General features: G+C 38.6%; 1 protein-coding gene and 1 pseudogene across 6 annotated transcripts in view; both read left to right on the forward strand.

Annotated features, from left to right (window-relative positions):
* Nucleotides 1-25169, forward strand: part of Cers6 (ceramide synthase 6) — a 299942-nt gene that overhangs the window by 9268 nt on the left and 265505 nt on the right. The gene's annotated exons all lie outside the window — the stretch shown is intronic.
* On the forward strand, nucleotides 3689-24333 carry LOC147829951 (tRNA methyltransferase 10 homolog C-like; annotated as a pseudogene). Its single transcript, XR_015446878.1, has one exon. The product of XR_015446878.1 is annotated as a tRNA methyltransferase 10 homolog C-like (transcript).

Consider the following 25169-nt stretch of genomic DNA (forward strand, 5'->3'; position numbering starts at 1 on the left):
GACAAGATCTCATTAAGTTGCCCAGACTGACTTCAAATTTGTGATCTACCGTGCCTGGCAATAGTGAAGTTTTAAACAAGTGACAGGCAGCTGTGTGCCACTTTGGGCCTGATATCCCTGGATTCTACACCATTGCTGGGAAGAGCTCCTGGGAGAAGAGTCTTGCATTGTCAGAGTCTCTCAAGAAAGTTGCCTTTCAGTGGGGGAGCCTTATGCAGATATTCCAATCTGTTTCCCACCCACGGTCTCACTCGAAGTTCCTTTTTTATTGCATGTAATCTTAATGGAAAATGGATTGGTCATTCCAACCACTGGTAACGGTAAACATCAAATGTGACATTTATATTGATTTAAAACCTGGGCTGGAGTATGGCCCTGCCACTTACTAGTTACAGGTTTAGGAGCAAATTAACCTCTTTTCCATTTGAAACTCAGTTGTGTTGAGGATTAAATAAGATAACGAATGCATTGTGTAGAGAGCATTGCCTGACTCATTGGAATAGTGACTCTAGCTCTTCAGGTTTAAATCCACACACACATCCATATACAGTCACTTTTTGAGTGTTTGTTGGAACTCTGATTTGCAGAAATGAGATGTTGCTGGCCTCAATTTAATGCGATGAGGTACATGACACACTCCATTACTGTATGATAGACCTCTTTTTCACTTTTATGATGTGGTCATTTGAATTTTACTGTATTTTTCTTTTCTCTGAGGAAGATTCTGATTCCTCAGTGGTAACTGACAGAAAACAACTCTACCACCTTGCTGAAGAACTGGGCTATGTCTACTTCCTAGTTATGTACTGCATTTTGCTGAGACCATACATTAATATTTAGATAGCACAAAAATATTTTTCTAGTAAAAGCCTCCTAGAAATAGTAAAGCCTCGAGACTGACAATTATTACCTTTAGAATTTTAAGCCTAGTGGATTATCTTAATTTGATTCTTAAGAAAAAAAATTCCATTTAGGGGCATTGAGATGATCATAGTTGCAAAGATGGAAACATTCAAAATTGGCTAAAATAATACACGCACACATTTTTTTTTTTTTTTTTTTTTGGTACTGGGGATTGAACTTGGGACCTTGCACTTGCGGCACCAGTGAGCTAAATCCCCGGCCCACACCTACATTTTTTTCCTTAAGAGAAACAAACCTGCACCTCCAAGTTTGTACTTACAGTGGTACAAATGTGGCTAACCTCACCTGACCAAGTTACTTCAAAAGGATTTGTACCTGCTTTCACCTACAGACATTTTCCCAACTCTGAATAATTTAAATATAACTTGTAAATAGCTGGCCATGTAAATAATTGTAAAGAATGTACCTTGTTAGAGGCATCAATAAAGGGCATTTTAAGGTAATTAAATATGACATTTGTGGTGGATTGTCTTTTAAATGAGGAAGTAAGGTAAGGATGAAACCACGGAGTTCTAGACTAGAAGGAGAAATTACTACCGTGAGAATGACGTATCTTTTAATTTAATCATAGTTTAGTAGAATAGACTTTTTACTTGGAAAATTAAAATGTGTTCACTCAAAAAATAGGGTCTGCCATGGACCAGACAACAGTAGGAATGGAGGGTGGGCCTGGGGACTTCCCTGGGTGCCTGAGACAATGGGTGTGTTATTTGTAGAAGATTAGAATAACTGACTCAAAGTTGGTCTGATTTTTATGAGCACCATGTGAAACCAGTTCTAAACATAGCAGTGATAGAAGTGATAAAATCCTCCTCCCCCAGGGACACTGCTCGTATCTTCCACCTCCCCGCTCCCGAAACCCCTGCCAGACACTGCGTAGTCATGAACGATCTGAAGGCCCACTTTTTGAGAAATACTGGCAGCGAAAAAACGAAAGAAAACTTTCCACTTCCCATCTTACGTTCCTATCAAAATATCCAGGCCTGGAGCCATGAAGTTGCCTCCTCATGCCTCGCTCTCAGAGCCCGGCAGAGCCTGGCTGTTGTGGAACCACAGGCAGAGCCCTTGTAGAGTAATCATCGGGCCAGGCAGCACTGGAACAGTTGTGGCCCTACCTGATCACTCACCCTGCTAAGCCCAGGCTAGTCACCAGCCAGAAGCGTTTCCACAACAGAACAGCCCTGCTGCCTCTCCTCAGGAGACTTAGGGCGGTGGTGGCTGAGATGTGTGGCCTGCCACACTGTCCAGGTGCCGTATTTCATGGCTTTTTTTTTGTTAAGGCAATCAGAGGGCTTCCCATTAATCATAGGTTGCAGCTCAGGAGGACAGAGCTCATTCTGTGATAACGCCTGGGGAAAGTTCTTGGTGTGCTACTTTCTGCCTGGCATGTGGAGCCTGTGTCCATGAGAAAGGTAGTTTTTTATTTTCCTCCACACGATGTGTGCTGCTTCTTCTGTGTTAAGCACCCATACTTAACTTGCTGCCTGTGACACTGTAAAGGGTCTGGGGAGATCACAAAAATAGGTAATGCAGGTGTTTGTGGTTGTTAGGCAGATGTTATTTCTAAGAAGGGCACAAGCAGTCAAGAGGTTTGCTGCCTGTGTGTTTCACATGCATGGTTTTGTTGAGTTTTACAGTGTGTGAAGCTTACTTTTGCTAGAGTTGGGGACCTGTGGTTTACTTGAAAGAACAAGGCTCCTGAAATAAATATGCCAGGGAACTAAGGGTTGTGTTAGATGGTAAGGAGAGAGGTGCTGGAAATCCCAGCTGCTCTGAGGCCACCCTCCTCAGAGGCAGCCTTTAGCAGTGGGTCTCCAAGCAGGAGCAGGGCTTGCTGAGGCAGCACCTGTCCCCACCGCCCAGCTGTCCACACTTGGAGCAGTGTCAAGCTGTGGAAGACTGGGTGGAGGGCAACTAGTCCCCACTTCGGGACGGTAGCCGACCATTGCTTTCCACAGCTGGTTCCTGTTTGGGTGGTGTTTCTGCATCTTTCCTCCCCCATTGCTTAGGACCCACTCAGTCTTCACATCTAAAGGGTCTGGGGTAAATGGACTCTCAGAATTGGGAAGGGGATCTCCAGCACTCATATTTGCTGGGCAGTAGTGAGTCTTGGAAAATCCAGTTAGAAAGATAGTTCCTAAGAGCTTGTAGCTCAACTTTTGCTAACTTTAATTTAAAAATGTTTAACATATAGAAGACATGCAATAAATAACATGGAACAAATGTTCTTACTGTTTTCAAAGATAACTCAATGCTTTTAGATTACTTTTTCTGGTTAAAAAAAAAGAAATACATTTGAGTTATTGTTTCACAATTTTGAAATGACAGTTTCTTGTGTTTGGCAAGCAGTTTTCCCCTTTTTCAGAGTTGAAGATGAGACAAAAGTGTCATATTAACAGCAAAACCAAACTGGCCTTTCTCCCCATACCCCCATTCCATTTTCTAACCAATATCTAATCCTTTACTCAGGGGTCAAATCTAAGGAATTTCTGTCCTTTCAGTTGTCTAGAACCTTTCTATATTAGATGCACTTCGCTGCTAGAAACTTCTTAATGCCCTATTTTAAAAGCCCAGCTAAGAGTCAAAACACTACTCTGAATGGGAACTGCTAAAGTAAATAGTGTATGATGATATATTTTAGATGTTGATGACAGCTTATATTTATCTTTGCAGGTGGAGCTAAACACAGTCTTTGGTCCAGACACCCAGTGTTCAGATTTGTGGGGAGGCAGCTTAGGGGAAGGGGTGAATGTGGGGATGGGAGCGGTATAGGGGTGGGGGGAGGGCAAACAAGGGTGCAGACATTGACTGGCCCTGCTGTGTGTGTGTGTGTGTGTGTGTGCAACAAGAGAGGGCACAGAACTGTGATTTCGGCTTAAAATTCCATCTTGGTGGAGTCCTGGTTACTACTGTAACCTAGTAGATATTAGGTGTAATCCTCAGGGCTCAAATGTGTAATCACCACTTTCATAACTAATGTTCACATGGTCTTATTTTATTCGATGTGAATAGTATACATACAGAAACATGCAGAAAAGTACACCTCGGGCCGGGGATTTAGCTCAGTGGTTCCGGTGCCTGCCTCGAAAGTGCAAGGACCCGAGTTTGATCCCCGGTACCAAAAAAAAAAAAGAAAAGTACACCTGAGTGGATAGAGAATTGAATTATCACAACAAAGGGAACATACCATGGCTTCACCACTTAGAATCCAGGTAAAGAAAAACATTCCTAGCATGTTTCCTCTATTCTACTAAGCTCCTACTGAGCTTCCTCTATACTAGTATTAACCTATCTTTATAAATTAAGGAAAAATTATTTGTAGCATGAAAATGCAAAGCCTGATCCTTCCAACAAAATCCACTCTTCCACTTACAGCCACTGATTCCTATGGAGGAGAATGCAAGCACTGGTGCTTACCACTACAAACCCATCCTGTTCTTTTCTCATTGTGTTAAGTTCATGCGCATGCTTTTGTGTGTGCACCTATGTGTGTGTGCTTACATAAAAAAACCTGGTTGGTATGTGACTATCATATTTGATAAATTAAAGAAATTACTTAGAACTGAATGGGAAGAGGATGCAAGAATGTGAGCAAGTGAGAACCCAGTCAGAATACCCACTTTCTTTCACATCTATTTTTTTTTTAACTAATAGTATTTTATAAAGACAGGCATTAGTAAAGGGACAAAAATACTGTGTCCTTACTTTTTTTTTTTTAAACCAATTAAAGATGTTAAGCAGGGGATAGATGTGTAAGTTTGTTGACATGCTTTTGGATCTTATTCCTTGAATGTAGATGGTATTGCACAATTCTTAGTTTGGAATAAGGAAATCAAATTTGTCATCTACTTTGGGTTGCAGAAGTCAGGTACTGAACATTATTGGTTTGTGACATTAAGATACTATATTTGTTTTTGAAATAATGTCCTTAATACTTGTAGAGTTTTGCATTTTTAAAATTGTGCATCTTTTAAAAACGTTTCTAGTTTTTTCTTAAGAAAACTTTTCTATTTTGTCTTTGGATTAATCTTCAATTCCATGTGTTCTCTTCAGGAATATCAATTATACATGTGTTAGATTTCTTTTACCTTCTATGTCCATTTTTTCTGTAATCATTTTAATATTAGGATTATGTGTTTTTATTAATTTTCTTGTTGCCTGTCATCGTTTTCATGAATGTTTTTCTGTTTCTCCACGTTTTTGTAATCTTTTTGAATCTTTCCCTTCTGCTGCAGTGCTATCTCTGTTTGCATTTTTTTTGTAGTTTTGTAACTACTTTCTGAATTCCTGTGTCTTCTCTTTGACCTTTTTCTTTTGTTATTTGTTTTTGAGGAACAATCATGTGGGTTGCAACTCCTTCAAAACATTTTCCTACATTTTTTATAGGTATTTCTTTCCCATTTGGTTTCTATTTGATGTTTTACAATTTTTATGTATAGGTCCCTACCCATGTTTTTTAATCCAAAATCAACAGAAAATGTTGGTTTCTACAAAGAGGGTAACTTAAAATCAGCCTGTTAAAATCTGTTGCTTTTGGAGTCATAGCATAATAGGTAGAATGATGTTCTTTAAAAAATCTTATTTCATTGATAAACTCTTCCTTATTTTGTATCTTCTTTTTCATATGAGTCTTGAAAAAGCAAATAAAAGGTAAATAACAGGAAGTAGGAAGATAGATCTTTCTCAAATGGTAAAGGGATCAAGAGACAGAGGGAGTGGGAGGGAGTGGAAAGAAAGAGGATGAAAAAAAGGAATTAAGATGCTTTATGTACATGTAACAACTCCACACAACGAATGTAAACATTATGTACTGCAAATGTGTACCAAAAAAAGTTCAAATGGTATAACATAGCAATGTTAAGCTACAGATTTCCTGACACTTTTTTGATAGCTGTGGGGGTTATATTATAACAATATTCTTTCAAATGATGCATGTTAGAGATAAAGGACTTTTCATGCTAACTTTAAATGGAAACTGAATTTTCCAGTTTTCTTAGAAATGTAATAGCGCAATATACAATTAATCTCAGTGCAGTTATTTCAGCAGCAATTATTTGTTAATTTCTAGTATTTTAATTTTAATTTGTGAACTTTAAAATGTCTCAGGGTCTATCATGATTAGTAATACTACAAAAATCAGTATTTGAAACATTTTGAACATATAAAATTATAAAGCCTCTTCCATTTTTTTTTTTTTTTTTTTGATACCGGGGATGGGAAGGGTCCTTGTGCTTGCGGGGCAGGCCGCAGAGCCACTGAGCTAAATCCCTGGCCCCTTCTTCTTCCATTTAAAAAAATCACTTAAAAAGTCACCTGATATAAGTTTAGTATCTCATTGGGAAACGTGTGTGTGCAAAAACGGGAGCATAAAAATTTGCCTTTGGCTTAAAATTCCACCTTGGTGGAATACAGTTTCAGTTACGTACAGAACTTTTCAACATGTCTATCTACATATATATGTCCATGTAACTATATGTAAAATTTGTTTTTAAAAAAAAATGTTTAAAATATGAATGCTACATTCAAGTACTGTTGGTGTGCGTGTAATGCTACTTTATTCTTTTTAATGTGATAGCACAGCATCTGACTAGGTGTTTCATAATTCACCTACTTTATAAATGCTATTGGAAACCGTGCTATAACTTTGTTTCTCTAAAGTCTTCTTTGTGTTTCTCTAATATATAGAAGTGGAATTTCTGGGTCAAAGGATGTGCAAAGTTAACATTTTAAATGCCTCCAGTGCCTTTCAAGAAAAATTATACCAATTTACTCTCCTCAATGCTGCCGCAAAAAACCCTCTTTGTTCATGTGATTTCTCCCTGCTGCAGATTTGATGTAATGTTGACAAACTGTCCTAATCTATAAGAAAACAGCTGTTTTAACATGATGGCTTATCCAAAGAACAGCAGGTTGGGGCTCTGGCCAAGAAGGAAATTTAGTAGTGTCTGTCTTGAAAAGATATTTTTGCTGTGGTGACACAAGCCTGTAATTCCAACACCCTGGGAGGCAGGAGGATCTTGAGTTCCAGCCCAGCCTGGGCAACTTAGTGACTTAGAGAGAATCTGTCTCAAAATGAAAAATAAAAAAGAGCTGTGAATGTAGTGCAGTGCAGAGGCCTTGAATTCAACCCCGGGGACCACACACACAAAATACATTCAAGTTTATAATTTGGAACCTTGGGATATCTATTGCAACCTACACCCTTTCCAAATCGTTGCCTTAGCATTACTTAGCTAACAGAGATGGTCATTGGTTTTTTGGACAAATAGAAGTCACGAGTATATTATTAAATCATACACAAGGAATCACAAATAAAGTATGTCTCTAGTTTGTATAGCACTTCCTAGTAATTTTATTATCAGAGTAATTATCCTATTATATTAACCTATTCTGATGGTAGAGACATTTCCATTGTTCAAGTAAGGAATTAACCAAGATTCAGCCATAACCAAGATTTTAGAACTAAAGGGAAGGCTTTCAATCTTAAAGAGTTTTTTTTTTTTCAGTACAGCTGACTGCCTACCCCCCACAACTAGTGATATTATGTTGTCATACTTTTCCACTTAGGGAAGAGTTATATTCTTGTACCTATTGAATGGGATATATTAAATTTTTTTACCTTAATGAAGACATTCAGATACAGAGAAAATCTAAAAAGTATTTGCCAGGAATACTTGTATTCATACGACCTGAATTTAATGATTGGTAACATTTGATCACTGTAGCTTTCATGACCCATCACTTCTGAGTACTTGAACATACTCTGTCCTCTAAGAATAAAAACATTATAGGGTGGCTTAATGAAAGTAACTTTTTGAAAATGGATTTTTGTATTGTGGAATTTTTCTTCTTTTTAAAGATTTTGTGTTGTGGAGTTTTTGTTTTCCTGAGATAGCATCTTTCTATGCAGCCCAGGCCAGTCTTGAACTCAGTGTAGCTTAGGCTGGCCTTGACCTATCAATCCTCATTCCTTAGGCACTCAAGTGCTGGGATTATAGGTACACATCGCCATGCCTCACTTTTTTTTCTTCCTTTTGAAATGAATAGCTTCAAAAATATAGAAATCTTACTTAATTGCTTATGAACGTGGTGAAATTGTAAGGTAAAGGAAGATCATAATTTAGACCCAGTGACTAAATTTAATGGATGTATTGAAAATGAGGCTAAAAGAGATACTTTAATGAAAAATGATTGATTATATGCAGTGTTTTGCTTGGTGTTTCATAGAAGGTATGTCCAAGGGTACTTGTAGTTGTTCATTACAGCTTCTTGGCTTTAGGAAATCAACATAAAGCACATTGGATCATAAATCAGGCTGTTAGGTTCATGTACATTAGACAAACATTTCCCAAGTTTACCGGCTCCTGCTTCTGCTGCAGTTGTCCTTGTGCTTCTGTGGGTCATGCTTGGTCTTGCAGCATTGCCACCTCAGAGCTCTAAATCAGACTTTTTTATTGTGGAGTAAAATTCCTCTCTTAAGTTACAAGTCTGGGCCCACTAGGTTCCTGTTAGCTAAGTAAGCAGAAAGCATTTGGAAAGGATTTAAATATATAAGATATCATTTGTTAAATAAACGGTCACACCACTGGGAATTGTAGGGTTCAAATTGCACACTAAAATAAACTTGTATTATTACTATTATTTATTATTATTATTGTTCCTATTTCTCAGTTGCAGAAACAATGAGTAGTAAAAGAGGGTAGCTCATCTCTCCTAACCAGTTGCCAAGGCAGGAAAAGGAATCGGAGCTCCCAGCTGCATTCCTTCTGCTCCTTCCTAGACTCCTGACCAGTTGTTATCACTCGGCCCTGTGTAATTCTTGGGAAGGTAGTTGATAAAGAAAGAATCAATATATTCACACTGTGAAAAGTGTCCAACAATAAAATAAGGTGGGTAGACAGTGAGAAATAAAACTCCTTTCTTAGAGACAACCATTTGCAGGTGGTTTGTAATTTTTTTTCTATGCATGTCTGACTATGTACCTTTTAGCTTGGGCTGTCATAACAATGCTACGGACTGGGTGGATTGTATTTTTCACAGTTTTGGAAGCTGCTAAGTCCAAGAGCAAGGCACTCACTGGCAGATCCGCTGGCTGCTAGGGGCCTTCTTTGTTTACAGAGGGCCATCTGCTTGCTGTCCACTAACATGGTAGGCTGGGGCGGGGGTGGGGGATCATCTCTCTCCTGTCTCTGCTTACCAAGGGCACTAGTCCATTTGTTGTGATGGTTCCCCCTTCGTCTCCCACTTTCCTCAAAGCCCCACCTCCTAAATCCATGACATTGAGGATTCAGCCTGTATGTGAATTACATAAGGATAAATTCTTATTAATGTAAAATTGCTGGGTCGTTTGAATTTTGCTAGGTATTGCCAAATTTTTACCTAAGTGGATTGTACCTGTGTGTATTCCCACCAACTCAAGGAAAATTTCTAACAGTGTAATTGAACTTTCAAATGTTTGCCAATTGACTGTGTGAAAAAATGGAATCATTTTTGCCTTTATATTTAAGTGAAGTTTAGCCTTGTTTGTACATTTTAAAGTCACTTGTATTTAATTTTTTGTAATTTATTTGACATTTTGCTTTTTTGGTGGTCTCTTGTTTATTCAAGGCAAAAATAGAGAAACTTGATATTTTTCATGCATACTGTGAATATTTGTCTGTTTTTAATTTATCTTTTGATTTTAATTATATATTTTTTCTCTGGGCTGAAGATTTTATTTTCTGTATAAGCACCATGCACTAACTGATAGTGCTACTGGAGCTCCTAAAGATTTCGTTTTCTATGTGCTGACTGATCTTGCTGCTTTCAGAATGCTTTTGTCAAGAGGGCCCAAGCTGCTGCCGTCTCTCTAAGAGTGATAGCTGCATGGAGCTGAAGATCTGGTTTAGTTTGCAGATTGTCATGTTGTCTCCTGTTTCGGTTTCTGCCCTCCCTGTCCCCAAAGCCACATCCTCTGATTGAGTCTTTTTTGGGGTAAACCATTCCTCTTCTGTGAGGGTTGGGTGAGCAGCCACCTGGCTTCAGGGACTAGTCTGGAGGTTTTCCTGTTCTTTATCTAGACTTTGGACCAGTCCTCTGGTTCCAGCTGAACCCTGACCTCTGACTTCCAGAGGTGGCTGGTACCTGTTGTTCTCCAAAGCTTCTGACATTCTCTACATTAAAGCCTCCTACTCAGCTTCTTAATGTGGACCACTGGCCAGCAGCCTCTGTTCCCATCCCCAGGGAGCTTGGTAGAAATGCATCACTCCAGACCCCACCCCAACCCCCATCACTGCAAGGTGATGGTGACCCTTCTTGCATGGTGACCCTTCTTTCTTCAGAGTGAGCATCTGTCTGGCCGGCCGTCCATGGCTGCAGGTGGGTGGTGCCTCAGCCCTTTGCTTGGCTTTATCGCTTACCACTCACCTTTCTGCTTTCCATCTTCCGAAATCTGGGATCGCATCGCTTATTAGTTGCCATCTTTTGTTCTTTTGGAGTTTTACCTCGTTTATTCTTTGTAGTGATTTTCTTGGGGTTTCACGAGTAAAGCACACTTATTTTCTATGTTTAGTGAAAACTCTTTCAGTTTTTATGGTTATATATTTTAAGTCTTTGCTCCATCTTGAATTAATTTTGGTGTGGGAAAAGAGAACTTCATTCATTTTGGTTTCAAAAATGGCACCTCCACATTTAGTTTTCTGCCCTCCATTGCCATATATGGTTGTCTTAACATGATTATTAAACAATCTGTATTTTCTTCTTTGTTTTGAAATTCTTCCTCTATCATATCCCTTGTATTTTGACTATTTTAATTACTTTATATTATCTCTTATGTGATAGTGATAACTACGGTTAATTTTTAAAAACTGAATTAAGACAGTTTTCATATTTCCCATTTATTTTAATCTTCATTTTTATTCATTACATTTTGTGTCCTTATCCAAAATGATAGGGTCATTAACATGTTTTTATTTCTCACTGGAGTTTTAGAAATACTAAGCAGATGTGCTTGTGTGTGTATTGTGTAATTTAAAAAAAATTACAGACTTTATTTTCTTTCTTCACATATGACAAAGTTGAAGCCATTTCTCGGAGAATCCATTCTGATCTTTCGGGAAGAGCTGTTGTTAATACAAGTTTTACTGCATGCATACTGTGTAGACTGCTGTGGTTACTGGTACCCAAACTGAGATGTTAAATGCCCTCCTCTGACCTTACGAGTGGGCCAACTCAAAGTGCAGCTCTTGCATTTGAATCCTGCCCTCACCACTTAGAGCTGCAATGCTGGGCAGGTTAGAGAACCTCTCTGATGCTGTGAAGTGGGGAGGATGTTACCTTTCAGAGAGCAAGGATCAGAGGTAATGCAGTCAGGTACTTCTCTGAGACCCTGACTGTAGTAGGTACACAACAAACGGGTTCTTCGTCTCTTAACTCGTGGGAAGTTGGTATGTATGAGTCTTTGAGAATGCTTTTGTTAAGAGGAACAGTAAATTGTTCATCAGATGTGCTATTTCCAAGAGTGGAAATTTGTAGGGAAGCTTCCATGATGGCCTTGCCTTGCCCATGCTAATGGATGGGAGGAAGAACTGTAATAAATAATAGTAGATAATATCTTAAGCCTTTAAACGTATCTGGGAATTCATTTGGCAATTACTGTTGCAGGATGCGGTAACAGAATTTCATAGCTGGAGGAAAACTTTAAAATTACAAAATCCTTTAATTTTGTAGGCGAGGAAACAGGTCTAGAGGTTTAATAAATCACCCAAGATCATACAGTGATGTGACCTTAGTGGCAGAGCTAAGAACAGAAAGAGGTAAGCGTCTTTATCTTTTATGATTATATTTGCTTCGGTGCATATCCGAAGCCACCCTTGTGCTTGAGAACTGATGTTTATGTAGGATAAGGGATACGTGAACTTGGAGAAACAGAAACACTTTGAGCTTTTGTTCTTTCTGAGTTTATTCAGAGCCAGATACTCTCCTCTGACTCATAAGCACAGCTTCCACTGTGTGATACTGGGCTGTGGGCCACTAAATTTAGGGTGAGAAGTGAGGCCTGTGGAAAGTCATGCTTGACAGTGCAGGCATTCACCCAAATCAGGATAGAAGTGAAATGTCGGACCCCTAGACAAGCCAGAGTCTGTTGGAGATGTAAGTCAGGAAAAGAAGTCTTGGGTAGAATGCTGTGGTCAAAAACCAGTGCTTAGAGATCTGGGCTTACTCGTGTTGTGTAGCAAAAAGCACATGGGAATGAAACATCACTCCAGCACCAGTCTGGACTGGACTCCAGGAAAGTACCTGCCCTGGGAATCATCGAGGAGCTTCTAGTTTGAAAGAGGGACGGTACCAAGGTATGAGTGGCAAACTGACTTTTCAAAGGAGTGACTTTTTTGTCTATGAGGGTTTAGATTTCCTGGTTGAGTTGTACCAGCTGTAGTTGATTGGGGTCTCTAGGTGTAAACATTGAATGGAGTGATAAAGTCTTTTCTGGATAATTCCTGATCCATCTCCATTAGCTCTTGGTCTGAAGCTGGCCTTTAGAATGTCATAAAGCTCAGTGGGCCCTGGTGACATGTGCTTGTAATCTCAGTAATTTGGGAGGCTGAGGCAGGAGGATTTAAAGTTTGAAGCTAGCCTGGGGAACTTAGTGAGACCCTGTCTCAAAATAAAATAAAAATGCTGGTATATACCTTAGTTATATAGTAGTTGCTTGGCATGTATGAGACCCTGAGTTCAATCCCCAGTGTTGCAAAAATGAAAGCAAAACAAAACAAAATGAAATGGAAAAACAGAAGCTCTCCAAGTCCTGTAGCTCTGCCTCATAATTCTATAAATTAATTTTGGTCTTGACTTTAGTAAAGGAAAAAAAATGCTTAACTTGTTATATAAGTTAAGTAGGAATAACATTGAAGTCATGGCTAAGCTAAAGACCAGTCATTTTCCTCAAACATAGATTTACTTACTGAGCTAATAAGCCATTCATATGTAAATACAAACATCTTTTAGGGTCCTGATGAATTTGAAATAATACCAACATGAATATACTTGATTTAGCAGTAGTTTCTGTTTAGAAATTATTTCCCTCTAGAAAGCAACAGTGTAAGTTTAGGTGGAGTTTTTGAATAAGTGTGCAGGAATCTTTAAAAACGTTGCTCAGAATACCCTCAAAAATTCTGTGATGGAGGCCGCTCTGGTTATAAATCCAAGGATTTCTATGTTGAAAGTTAATCTCCATTATGAGGTAGTAAGAGGGTGGAGATATTATCTGAATATGATGTTTAGAGACAGGGCCTTGGGAGGTGACTGAGATCAGGAAAGGCTGTCCAAGTGGAGTGCCTGTGATTGTGACTGCATGCTGGGCTTTGTAAGAAGAGGGAGAGACCAGAAGAGCTGTGTGCGTGTGCATTCCATCGCTGCCATGTGGCGTCCTGCCCCGTCTTGGCACTTTGCAAAGCCATCTGCAGGTGTGGGCCCTTGACTTTGGACCAGAACTGTCACCCCAAACAAAACTTTTCTTTTCCTAAGTTAACCAGCCTCGGCTATTTCATGATAGCAGTACAAAATGGATGAGTGAGAAGCCTCAGCCAGCAGTCCCATAAACATGAATAATGTTGATTCGTAGAATTCACAGTTGGAGTAGAAGTAGTGCAGTACATCATAGCATTCAGACTTTAATCATAGTGTCACATGAGAAAAGTTAAATGAGGTTTTAAGTTTAGACTTAGAGAATATTGAGTGATGGTGGTTGGTGGACCCTAATTTGAAATGAAAAGAGCTTTTGTTGAATTTATCTTGGTTTAATTGAAATGAATTAAGTGAATGTTAATTTCTCATTTGCTCAGTGGATTTAAATAATCAGTCATGGTGGATTAGATCAATGGACTTGGAAATCATTGAGACAGGAGCCACCCACAAAGACAAGTGAAGGAGCTTGTGCAGTTGTCAGAGTCATTAACCCCTGTGGGTTTTGCTGCTGCGCCCAGAGAAGCTAAGCAACCCCCTCCAGATACCTCTCGCATAGTTCAGGAATGTTGGCCTCCTAGGAAATGCACTGTACAAGTTGTGCTTTTAGCTTCGCATACAGTGAGTCACATTCTGAGTGGTCTTCCTTCTGTTCTGCCGTAGTACATAATTCATGCAAAATATGATTTCAGCTCTGTCAATTTCAGAGAGTTGCAGTCAGGCATGTATCTGGAAGGATTTGCTCGGAGACGAGTTGTTTCTCATTTATATGCAACTGGGAACTCAGACTATCTTTGATCAATGTAGTGTCAAGAGGCTGAAGGCAGCTTTTCAATTTCCAGCTTTTCTTTTGAGCCTTTTGTTTTTCTTAAATTTCAGGAAGCTCTCCAAATGAAGGCTGTACATTTGATGTAATTATCTGGCTTATCTTTGTAAGAGCTAATCCCTCTAATCCCTCTCTCTTCTTTCTCGCCTCTCTGTCTCTGTCTCTGTCTCTTTTGTAGTATGAGGGACTGAACCGAGGGCCTTTGCACTGATCTGCATAGTTAGCCCCTTTTATTTCTTATTTTGACACAAGGTCTCGCTAAATCACTAAATTGCCTAGGCTGGTCTGGAACTCACGATCCTCTTGCCTCAGCCTCCCAGAGGGCTGGGATAACAGGCGTGTGCCACACCATGTCCAGGCATAAGAGCTAATCTTTAGACTAAAAATAAAATGTTGGATGATTGGAATAGCTAGTAGTAAAATACCCGTATTTTAAGAAGTTTGTTTTTTTATGGTTTAATCTCTTGTGAACTCCATCATAGCCCAATAGATGATAGGATTATGTGTGTTGCGTAAATATTCAACATGTGATGGTCTGCAAGTATACAAAATGTGAAGGCAGAAGTAAAAGAAAACAGGAATAAGCTAAAAGACTGGCTGTTCATTGGATTTTTTCTAACAGCAGTGGTGGTGTAGTAGCTGGAGTGGTGATGAGGTTAGCAGCAGTGATTGTGGCTAACATTTATTGCAGTTGTACACCATGCCTGGTACCATTCGTAGAGTCTTATGTGGACTATCTCATTTAATCCTCACGTAAACTCTGTGAAGTAGGTACTGCTACTTTTACTTCTGTTTTATAGATGTGGATATTTGGCTTATAGAAACACAGTAATCAATCCAAGAGCACATAGCTAATGCTTCTTTTATGAAGACCACGTGGAGTCCTGTGCTTGGAGTGAAGACTGGCTGCTGCTCGCTGATCTGGGACTGCGTACTACATGCTGATTTCTCAAAAGCCAGCTTCCTCCTATGGAAAATGGGAGAATGAGGGACGGACAGCCTTTTTGAGAGTGAGCCTTTGATTTTTTTCTCCCCCATAAGAAAGATTTGATTTGGAGTTAGCACTGAACATGAGTCTTTCTCCCATCTTATGGGAACATTTGAAGGTATTTCTCTTGCATGGGAGGGAGGCAGGATCAGAAATGAGGTACTGAAGCAGCTGTCCTAAGAACAAGAAGGCTGATTGGAGCTCCCTGGAACCTGAATTTACTTAAATAGTGAGGTGCAGCTGATTTTGAGAAAGGAAGGTAAGACCCGTTTTCCTATTTATCATCATCTGGAACATTGGCTCTCTAACTTCACTACGATTCCAGTCATCTGGCAGGTTCATTAGAACAAAGGGCTGGCCCCATCCGCAGGACTTATGGTTCTGTAGATCTGGATGAAGCTGCATTTTTGTCAAGGTCCCTGGCAACAGTCAGTACTCTTGCTGGTGGTGGTGAACGAACCACACTTTGAAAATCACTGCTGTAGAACATCTCTGAATGAGCCGGGTGTGGTGGCACACACCTGTGACCCTAGCATTAGGGAGGTTGAGGCAAGAGAATTGCAAGTTCAAGGCTAGCCTAGATTGTATAATGAGACTGTCTCAAAGAAGGGGGGTGGGTAGAGAGATATACATATCCCTATGTATTCAAAATATTGTACTGCTAAGTTCAAAGCTAAAAGCTAGGCCTTCCTTGTTAAAAGCATAATCAGGAGACATGCCATTTAGCAACAAAAGGGCTGTTGTTTCAGTACCAGGCTCTTTACAAACCTTGAGAAGCAGGCAAAAAAGCAACTGTCCACTGTAGCCACAGTAGTAAGGTGATAGCACCTTTGTAGACCCATAATCTTATATCTTCCTGAACTGAGCATGCCTCCTTTTCTCTTTAACAGCTAGAAATTCTTAACTACTTCTTTGTGGTGTTTGGGTGGTGGTGGGGATTTATACTTACCTATTTTTCAAGGTAAGTATGTTTGAATTTTTTTAAAAATTCGGACAAGAACTGGAACCTTACTGCCTTTTCACCCTTAACCCCAAAGCCCTGATATGTTGGTATTTCTGGCTACGTGAAGAGTCAGTGCAGGCTGCCTTGGATCTGTTTTTAAGGGGATAGGAAGAGGGCTGTTTCCACAGATAAATCTTTGGGGCTCAAGTAATGCTTCACATTCTTCTCATTGTGGATTAGGATGGATCTTTATGAAAATAAACAAATGAATAAGTAGACATATTGGAAGTTAATGAAAGAAGAATGTGTACAGATGATACACACAGGTTCTTACTAGGTGACCTTCCATTTCAACTGTTCCAGGTTTATAGGAAAATGAATGGGAAGTATGAGCTTCTAATCAGCCCCTCAATTTCCACCTTTTTCTAGTGTGGTGCCTTTGTTTTTGTTTGTTTGGTTTTTTTGGTACTAGGGATCGAACTCAGGACCTTGCGCTTGCAAGGCAGGCGGTGGCACCACTGAGCTAAATCCCCAGCCTTAGTGTTGTGCTTTTGTTACAGTCAATGAGCCAGCGTTGATTGTGGTTCCTTGGTTCATGAACTTAATTCTTTCCACGATTCTGGTTGCAAACCGAATTAGACAAGAACCGAATCAAATTTGGTGGTTGGGTTCAATGTTGACCTTATAGGGAAATTTGATTCGGTTCTTGTCCATTTTGGTTTGCAACCAGAATCTTGGAAAGAATTAAAGTCGTGAACCAAGGAACCAGTGTATGTTAATATCTGAAGTCCATCGATGACATTAGGGTTCACTCTTTGTGTTATATGTCCTGTGAGTTTTGACAAAAGTATACAGATATGTTTCTACCTTCAGATTATCACAGAGAATGGTTTCACTGTCCTGAAAATCTCTTGTTCCATGCCTGTTCATTCCTCCTTCTTTCCCCACTGATACTCAGAGATCTCTGATTTTCTTGACTGTCTCCATAGACCCTCATTTTTGAGAATGTCATATATTGTAATTGGACTCATATATAGTGTAGGCTTTGCAGATTAGCTTCTTTCACTTAGCAGAATTTGTTTCTTCCATGTGTTTTCATTGATAGTTCAGTTCATTTTTATTTATTTAATTTTTGGTACTGGGTTTCGAACTCGGGACATTCCGCTTGTGAGGCAGGTGGTGGAACCACTGAGCTAAATCCCTGGCCCTGATAGTTCATTTTTATTGGCTGAGTAATATTGCATGATACAGTCCTTCCACAGTTTATCCGTAAACCCATTGAAGGATATTTTGGTTGGTTGGTTCCAAGTTTTGGAAACTGTGAATAAACTTGTTATGTGCAGTTTTTATGGGTATACATTTTCAGCTCATTTGGGTAAATACCCAGGACCACATTCGCTGAATCATACACTGAGAGTATGTGTAGTTTTCATAAGAAAGTGATTTTTTCAAACTGGTTGTACCATTTTGCATTCTCAGCAGCAATTGATGAGTGTTCCATATCCTCACCAGCATTTTTTGTTGCCAGTGTTTTGGAGTTTAGCCATTTTTATAGGTCTGCATTTTATTAATGATATATAATATTGAACATCTTATTTTATGCTTATTTGCCATTTGTATCTCTTTATTTGGCAAGGTGACTTTTGAGATCTTTTGCTCATTCTTTAGTTGGGTTCTTTTATTTTTGAGTTCAAAGGGTTTATTTTGTGTGCGTATATTTTTTGTTTGTTTGTTTGTTTGTTTTGGTACCAGGGATTGAACTCGGGACCTTGCACTTGTGAGGCAGGTGGTGGCACCATTGACCTAAATCCCTGGCCCATGTGTGTATATTTTTGATATCAATCATTCCTTTAGTTGATACATGTTTTGCAAAGATTTTCTTTCTTTGGTGCTTTATTTTTATTTATTTAAAAAATATTGGTGCTACTGGAGTTTGAACCCAGGGCCTTATGCATGCATCTTAAGTGCTCTACCATTGAGTGACACCTTCAGCATTTATTTTTTAACTGTATGTCCTTTTATTGGTACATTTTAGGTATACAATATAATGACATTCATCATTCGAAATTTGCATCTTTACATAATCTCTCTTGGTTCTCATTTTTCCCCATTCCCTGCCCTCCCTTCAACCCCTCCACTGCTCCCTATTTACAAAGACTTTGTTTCCATTTTTAGATTTTCTCATATTAATTCCATTCCCTTCTTTCCTTTCCCCTACCCCTCCAACTTCCCCTTCCCCTTTGACCCTTTTCTTCCTATTTCACATTATCTATTATGCCTTTTAGTCCTTATTTACACTTTCAGTTTCTCATGCTAGAGAAACTTTGGTATTTACACACGTGTGCCCTGTTTATTTCATTTAACAGTATAGCCTTAGCTATAAATGTCTCTAATTTCTGGTTTTTTTATTGCTGAGTAATACTCCATTTTATGAAAAAAAACATTTTCTTTTTTGTTAAATTCTTTTATTGGTACATTTTAGGTATACAACACAATTACGATTCTCATTGGGAATTGTACCTTTACATAATGCATCTTGGTTCTTATTTTTTCCCCATTCCTAGCCCTGCCTTCACCCTCTCCACCCTTCCCTATTTACAAAGACTTTATTTCCATTTTTTCCATTTCTCAGCATTTTTCCTTTCCCTTCTTTCCTTTCCCCTGCCCCTCCCACTACCCCTACCCCTTTGGACCTTTTCTTCTTATTTTGCATTATCGATTATTCATTCTAATCATTGGTACATTTTAGGTATACAGTATAATGACATTCATCATTGGAAATTTGCACCTTTACATAATCTCTCTTGGTTCTTATTTTTCACCCTTGCCCAGCCCTCCCTTCAACCCCTCCATTCCTCCCTATTTACAAAGATTTTTGTTCCTATTTTTCCATTTTCTCATATTAATCCCATTCCCTTCTATCCTTTCCCCTAGCCCTCCCACTTCCTTCCCCTTTGTCCCTTTTCTTCCTATTTCACATGACCTATTATACATTTAGTCCTTATTTACACTTTCAATTTCTCACACCAGAGAAACTATTCGGTGTTTATACATGTGTGTCCTATTTATTTCACTTAAGAATATCGCCTCAATGTGCATCCACTTAGCTATAAATGTCTCTAATTTCTCATTTTTTATGGCTGAGTAGTACTCCATTTTATTAAAAAAAACCCACATTTTCTTTATCCAGTCTCCAATTGATGGGCATTTGGGCTGTTTCCAAGTTTTAGCTATTACAAACTGTGCTGCTATGAACATGGGTGCACATATATCACTGTGGTATGATTCTTTTAATTCTTTTGGGAAGATACCCAGCAGGGGAATAGCTGGGTCAAATGGGACTTCCAGTGCTGGTTCTTTGAGGCATCTCCATACTGATTTCCACAGTGGTTGCACCAGTTGACACTCCCACCAGCAGTGGAGCAGTGTTCCTCTTTCCCCACAGCCCTGCCAGCATTTGTTATTTGTTCATTTCTTGATAGGAGCCATTCTTTCTGGAGTGAAGTGGAATCTCAGCATTGTTTTCATTTGCATCTCTCGAATGACCAGTGATGTTGAACATTTTTTCATATGTTTATATGCCATGTGTACTTCTTTGTGTGAGAAATGTCTGTTCATTTCAGATGCCCATTTTTGGATTGGGTCTTTAAATTTGGGAGGTCTGATTCTTTTAAGTTCTTTATGGATTTGAGATAGTAGACCTTCATCTGAGGGACCACTGGTGAAAATTTTTTCCCACATTGTGGGTTGTCTCTTCACACTGCTGGTAGTTTTGCTTGCTGTGCAGAAACTTTTTAGTAAAAAGAGATCCCACTTGTTGATTGTTTGTGCTAGTTCACGGGCAACTGAAGTTTTGTTCATAAAGTCTTTTCTTACACTAGTGTCTTCAAGAGTTCTACCTAATCTCTGTTCCAGCCGGTTCAGCATTTCTGTTTTTATATTTAGATCTTTAATCCATTTCAATTTTAGATTAGTGCATGGTGAGAGATATAGGTCTAGTTTTAGTCTTTGGCAAGTTGAAACCCAATTTCTCTAGCACCATTTATTAAAGAGACTATCTTTCCTCCAGTGAGGGGGTTTGGCTCCTTTGTCAAAGATGAGGTGGCTGAGTGTGTCTGGAGTTGTTTTTGCATCTTCTAATCTGTTCCACTGGTCTTCAGGTCTGTTTCTTTGCCAGTACCATGCTGTTTTTATCACAGTAGTTTTGTAGTATAGTTTCAAGTTGGGGGTTGTAATACCCCCTGGCATGTCTCTGTTACTTACAATTGCTTTTGCTATTCTGGGTCTCTTCTTGTTCCAAATGAATTTTTGGATTGTTTTCTCAAGGTCTACGAAGTATGCTGCTGGGATTTCAATTGGGATTGCATTGAATCTATATAGCAATTTTGGAAGTATAGCCATTTTCATTATGTTGATCCTTCCTACCCAGGAGCAGCGGATGTCTTTCCATTTTCTGATATCATCTTCAATCTCACTTTTCAGAGTGCTATAGTTTTCAGAGAAGAGGTCTTTGATTTCTTTCGTTAGGTTGATTCCTAGGCATTTCAGTTTTTTGGATGCTATTGTGAAAGGAATTGTTTGCCCTATTTCTCTCTCAGTGAGTCTGTCATTCATGTAGAGGAGAGCTATTGATTTTTGTGTGTTGACCTTGTATCAAGCTACTTTACTGAATTTGGTTATTAAGTTTAAAAGACTTTTGGTTCTTGGGGTCTTCTATATAGAGTATCATGTCATCTGCAAATAATGACAATTTGACTTCTTCATTTCCTATCTTTATTCCTTTTATTTCTTCCTCTTGTCTAATTGCCATGGCTAATGTTTCCAGAACTATATTGAACAGGAGTGGTGATGGTGGACATTCTTGTCTTGTTCCTGATTTTAGTGTGAAGGATTTCAGTTTTTGACCATTTAGTATGATATTGGCTGTTGGTTTTTCATAGATGGCTTTTATCAGATTGAGGTAGAGACTGTCTATTCTGATGTTTTATAGGGTTTTTTATCACAAAATGTATGTTGGATTTTGTCAAATGCTTTTTCTGCATCTATTGAGATGATCATATGGTTTTTGTCCTTGGCTCTATTGATATAGTGTATTACATTGATTGATTTGCAAATGTTGAACCATCCCTGAATCCCTGGGATGAGTCCCACTTGGTCAGGGTGTACGATCTTCTTGATGATCTTCTGGATTCTATTTGCCAGTATCTTATTAAGGATTTTTGCATTTATGTTCATTAGTGAGATTGGCCTGTAGTTCTCTTTTCCGGTTGTGTCTTTCTCTGCTTTGGGGATCAAGGTGCTGCTTGCTTCCAGGAATGAATTTGGGAGTATTGCTTCCCTTTCAATTTCATTGAAGAGTTTAAACAGTAGTGCCAGTAGTTCCTCTCTAAATGTTTGTAGAATTCAGCGGTGAAGCCATCAGGACCTGGGCTTTTCTTAGTTGATAAGTTTTTAATTACATTTTCAATTTCATTGGTTGATATTGGGTTGTTTAGAATTTTTAGGTCTTCTTCGTTCAACTTTGGTAATTCATATGTGTCTAGGAATCTGTCCATTTCTTCTGTGTTTTCCATCTTATTGGCGTATAGGTTCTGGAAGTAGGTATTGATGATCCTCTGGATTTCTGCTGGGTCTGTTGTAATTTCACCCTTTTCATTCCTAATTGCATGGATTTGGGCCTTTTCTTTCCTTTTTCTGACAAGATTGGCTAAGGGTTTGTCAATTTTGTTGATTCTTTTGAAGAACCAACTCTTGGCTTCATTGGTTTTTTTGTACTGTTCTCTTAGTTTCCATTCCATTGATTTCTCCCCTGATCTTTATAATTTCCTCCCTTGTATCAACTTTGGATTTGTCCTGCTCTTCTTTTTCTAGAAGCTTGATGTTCAGCATCAGGTTCTTTAATTGGGGTCACTGTGTTTTCCTAATATGAGTATTCACTGCTTTGAATTTGCCTCATAAGATTGCTTTCATTGTGTCACATAGATTCCCATACATTGTATTGTCATTGTCATTTAATTGAAGGAACTGTCTGTTTTCTTCTTTAATTTCCTCTGTGACCCATTGGTTATTTAGAAGTGTGTTGTTCAATTTCCATGTGTTTACAAAATTTTTGTGGTTTCTTTTGCTATGGATCTCCAATTTCATTGCACTATGGTCTGATAATATACAGGGGATAACTTCAGTTCCTTTGCACTTACCTAAATATGTTCTATGAGCGAGTATGTGTTCTGTTTTGGAGAACATGTGCAGCTGAAAAGAATGGGTATTCTGATTTTGTGGGGTGGAACACTGTGTAAACATCTGTTAAGTTCATTTGTTCAAGAGTTTGATTGAGTTCTAGTATTTTGTTGCTTGTTTTTTGTCTAGTTGATCTATCTATTTGTGACAATGGGGTATTGAGGTCCCCCACTACTATTGTATTAATACTTATATGAGTTTTCATTACCATTAGTATTTGTTTTATATAGTTGGGTGCACTAGTGTTTGGTGCATAGGTATTTATGATTGTCATCTCTTCCCGTTGGATGGTTCCCTTTACAAGGATGTAGTGTCCTTCTTTGTTTCTCTTAATCAGTGTTAGTTTGAAATCCACTTAGTCTGCCAAGAAGGTAGCTACTCCTGCTTTTTTTTGGGTTCCTGTTTCATGGAGTACCATTTTCCACCCTTTAACTTTCAGTCTGTCAGGTTTTTTTTTTAATTAAGTGTGTTTGTTTTATGCAGCATATTGTTGGATCTTGCTTCTTGACCCATTCTGCCAGTCTGTTTCTTTTGATTGGTGAGTTGAGACCATTGATGGTTATGGTGCTGTGAAAACTGGGAAGTGAGCCACGCGTCAGCTGTAACGCGTGGTTCTGAGCGGCGTTTCACTCAAATCGTCAGCCACTGGAGTCCCTGCACCTTGAGCCTGCAGTAGTTGCTGTTGCTTTGCTCCTGTGGGTTTTTTCTTTTTTAACATGTCTATTTTCATCAAAATGAATGTTAGTGTTGCTTTCTTAAGACCACATGCCAGGTGTTTGATGCCATTTACCCTTCCTAGGAAGAGAAGGAATTTATATTCAACAATTCTGCAGAGACATATGTCTTCTAAAATACCAGCTGTGTCTTATCCTGATAAGGATAGTGCATCCACTCCTGCACAACTAGAATTGGATGGGTGGAAATCTACAATGAAAACTGGTGTGCAAGAAGAAGCTGTTTTCACAGTCCCAAGTAACAAGGATAAAGATACACTAGTTGCTGCTAGAGAATTAATTGAGATGTGGAGATTGCTTGGGAAAAATGTACCAGAACACATCACTGAAGAAGAGCTCAAGAACATCATAGTATGTGCCTCTAAGACATAAAAAAAAAATACTTAAAATTTTTGTATATTAAAGAAAATCTGAAGAGAGCCAAGCAAAACAAAAAGGAAATGAAAGCAGCAGCAAAGGAAGAAGCAAAAAAGGCGAAGCTCTTAGAAACCACTGAGGAAGATAAACAGAAAAACTTTCTATTTCTTAGACTTTGGGACATAAAGGAGAGTATTGCCATAAGTTGGAAGGGTCCCAGGCTATGCAGTTTGGACAACGTTTGGTTTTTGATATGGCTTATGATAATTATATGAAACCAGAGGAACTGAATAATACTGTTTGTCAACTTTTAGAAAGTGAAGGATGCAACAGAAGAGATGTTGACCCTCTTCATATTTACTTCTGCAACCTTAAACCAGATAGAGCTTTCCATAGAGAGTTAGTTAAAAGGTATGGGGAGAAATGGGACAAATTGCTTTTAACAGCAACAGAAAAGTCATACGTAGATTTATTTCCAAAGGACAATACCATATATTTAACTGCAGATTCTCCCAATGTTATGACTACTTATAAGCATGACAAAATTTATATTGTTGGGTCATTTGCTGATAAAAGTATGCAGCCAGATATCTCCCTAGCCAAAGCAAAACGACTAAACCTGACAACAGAATACCTTCCATTAGATAAATATTTACAATGGAACACTGGTAACAAAAATCTTAGCTTAGATCGGAAAGAAGGAAAAGGAAAAATGATGAGAAATGGAAAAAATGGAAATAAAGTCTTTGTAAATAGGGAAGGGTGGAGGGAGTGAAGGGAGGGCTAGGAATGGGGAAAAAATAAGAACCAAGATGCATCATGTAAAGGTACAAGTTCCCAATGAGAAATGTAATTGTGTTGTATACCTATAATGTACCAATAAAAGAATTTAAGAAAAAAAATCTTACCTTAGATCAAATGATGCATATTTTGTTATGTCTGAAAAACACAGGTAATTGGGAAGAGGTTATGAGGTTTGTTCTCAGGAGAAAACATACTGGTTATCTAGACATTTCTGAGCATTCTCAAGAGTTTGTCAACAGACTAAAGAAGGCTTTTAATTTGTTCCCAAAGGGTACTTTTAAGTAGAAAGACACAGAAAGTTGGCATAAATGAGAAAATTTGATAGCTTAAAAAGTAAGTGGAGTGAAACTATAGTTGTATTTTTCAATGGAAATATAGTTCTATTAGCATATTTCTTTGCAAAATGAAACTCATCTTTTTCTTTGAAAGGTGTTTCCACCGGGGATGTGGCTCAGTGGCACCGTGACTGCCTGACAAGCACTAGGTACTGAGTTTGATCCCCGGTACCGCAAAAAAAAAAAAAAAGGTGTTTCCAAACTAAGTCTTTGCCCAATTACTTAAATCTCTACAGAACTTTGAGAATGTATTTTGTTTATGATAGACATTTAATAATCAGAAAGAAATTACCCATGTTGGTTTAATGGAATAATCTTTACATGAGGCCAATACAAAGTTGTATGTACCATTAAAAAAAAACAAACAAAAAAACATTGATGGTTATAACTGATACATATTGAGTTATCATTGTCATGACTTTTTCTTTTTGTTGGATTCTCCTCCTTTGCTTTTAATTTCTTGTCATGCCTGATGGATTCATTCTTCTGGGCTTCTTGGGGCTGTGTTTCTCGTTGTCTTTTCCTAGGATTTTGTCTAAAATATTTTGGAGTGCTGATTTGGTTATTCATGAAGTTCCTA

Source organism: Heterocephalus glaber, unplaced genomic scaffold (genome assembly GCF_053883595.1).
Source record: "Heterocephalus glaber isolate CG9 unplaced genomic scaffold, H.glaber_assembly_v1.0 deba00000347, whole genome shotgun sequence".
Taxonomy (NCBI): domain Eukaryota; kingdom Metazoa; phylum Chordata; class Mammalia; order Rodentia; family Bathyergidae; genus Heterocephalus; species Heterocephalus glaber.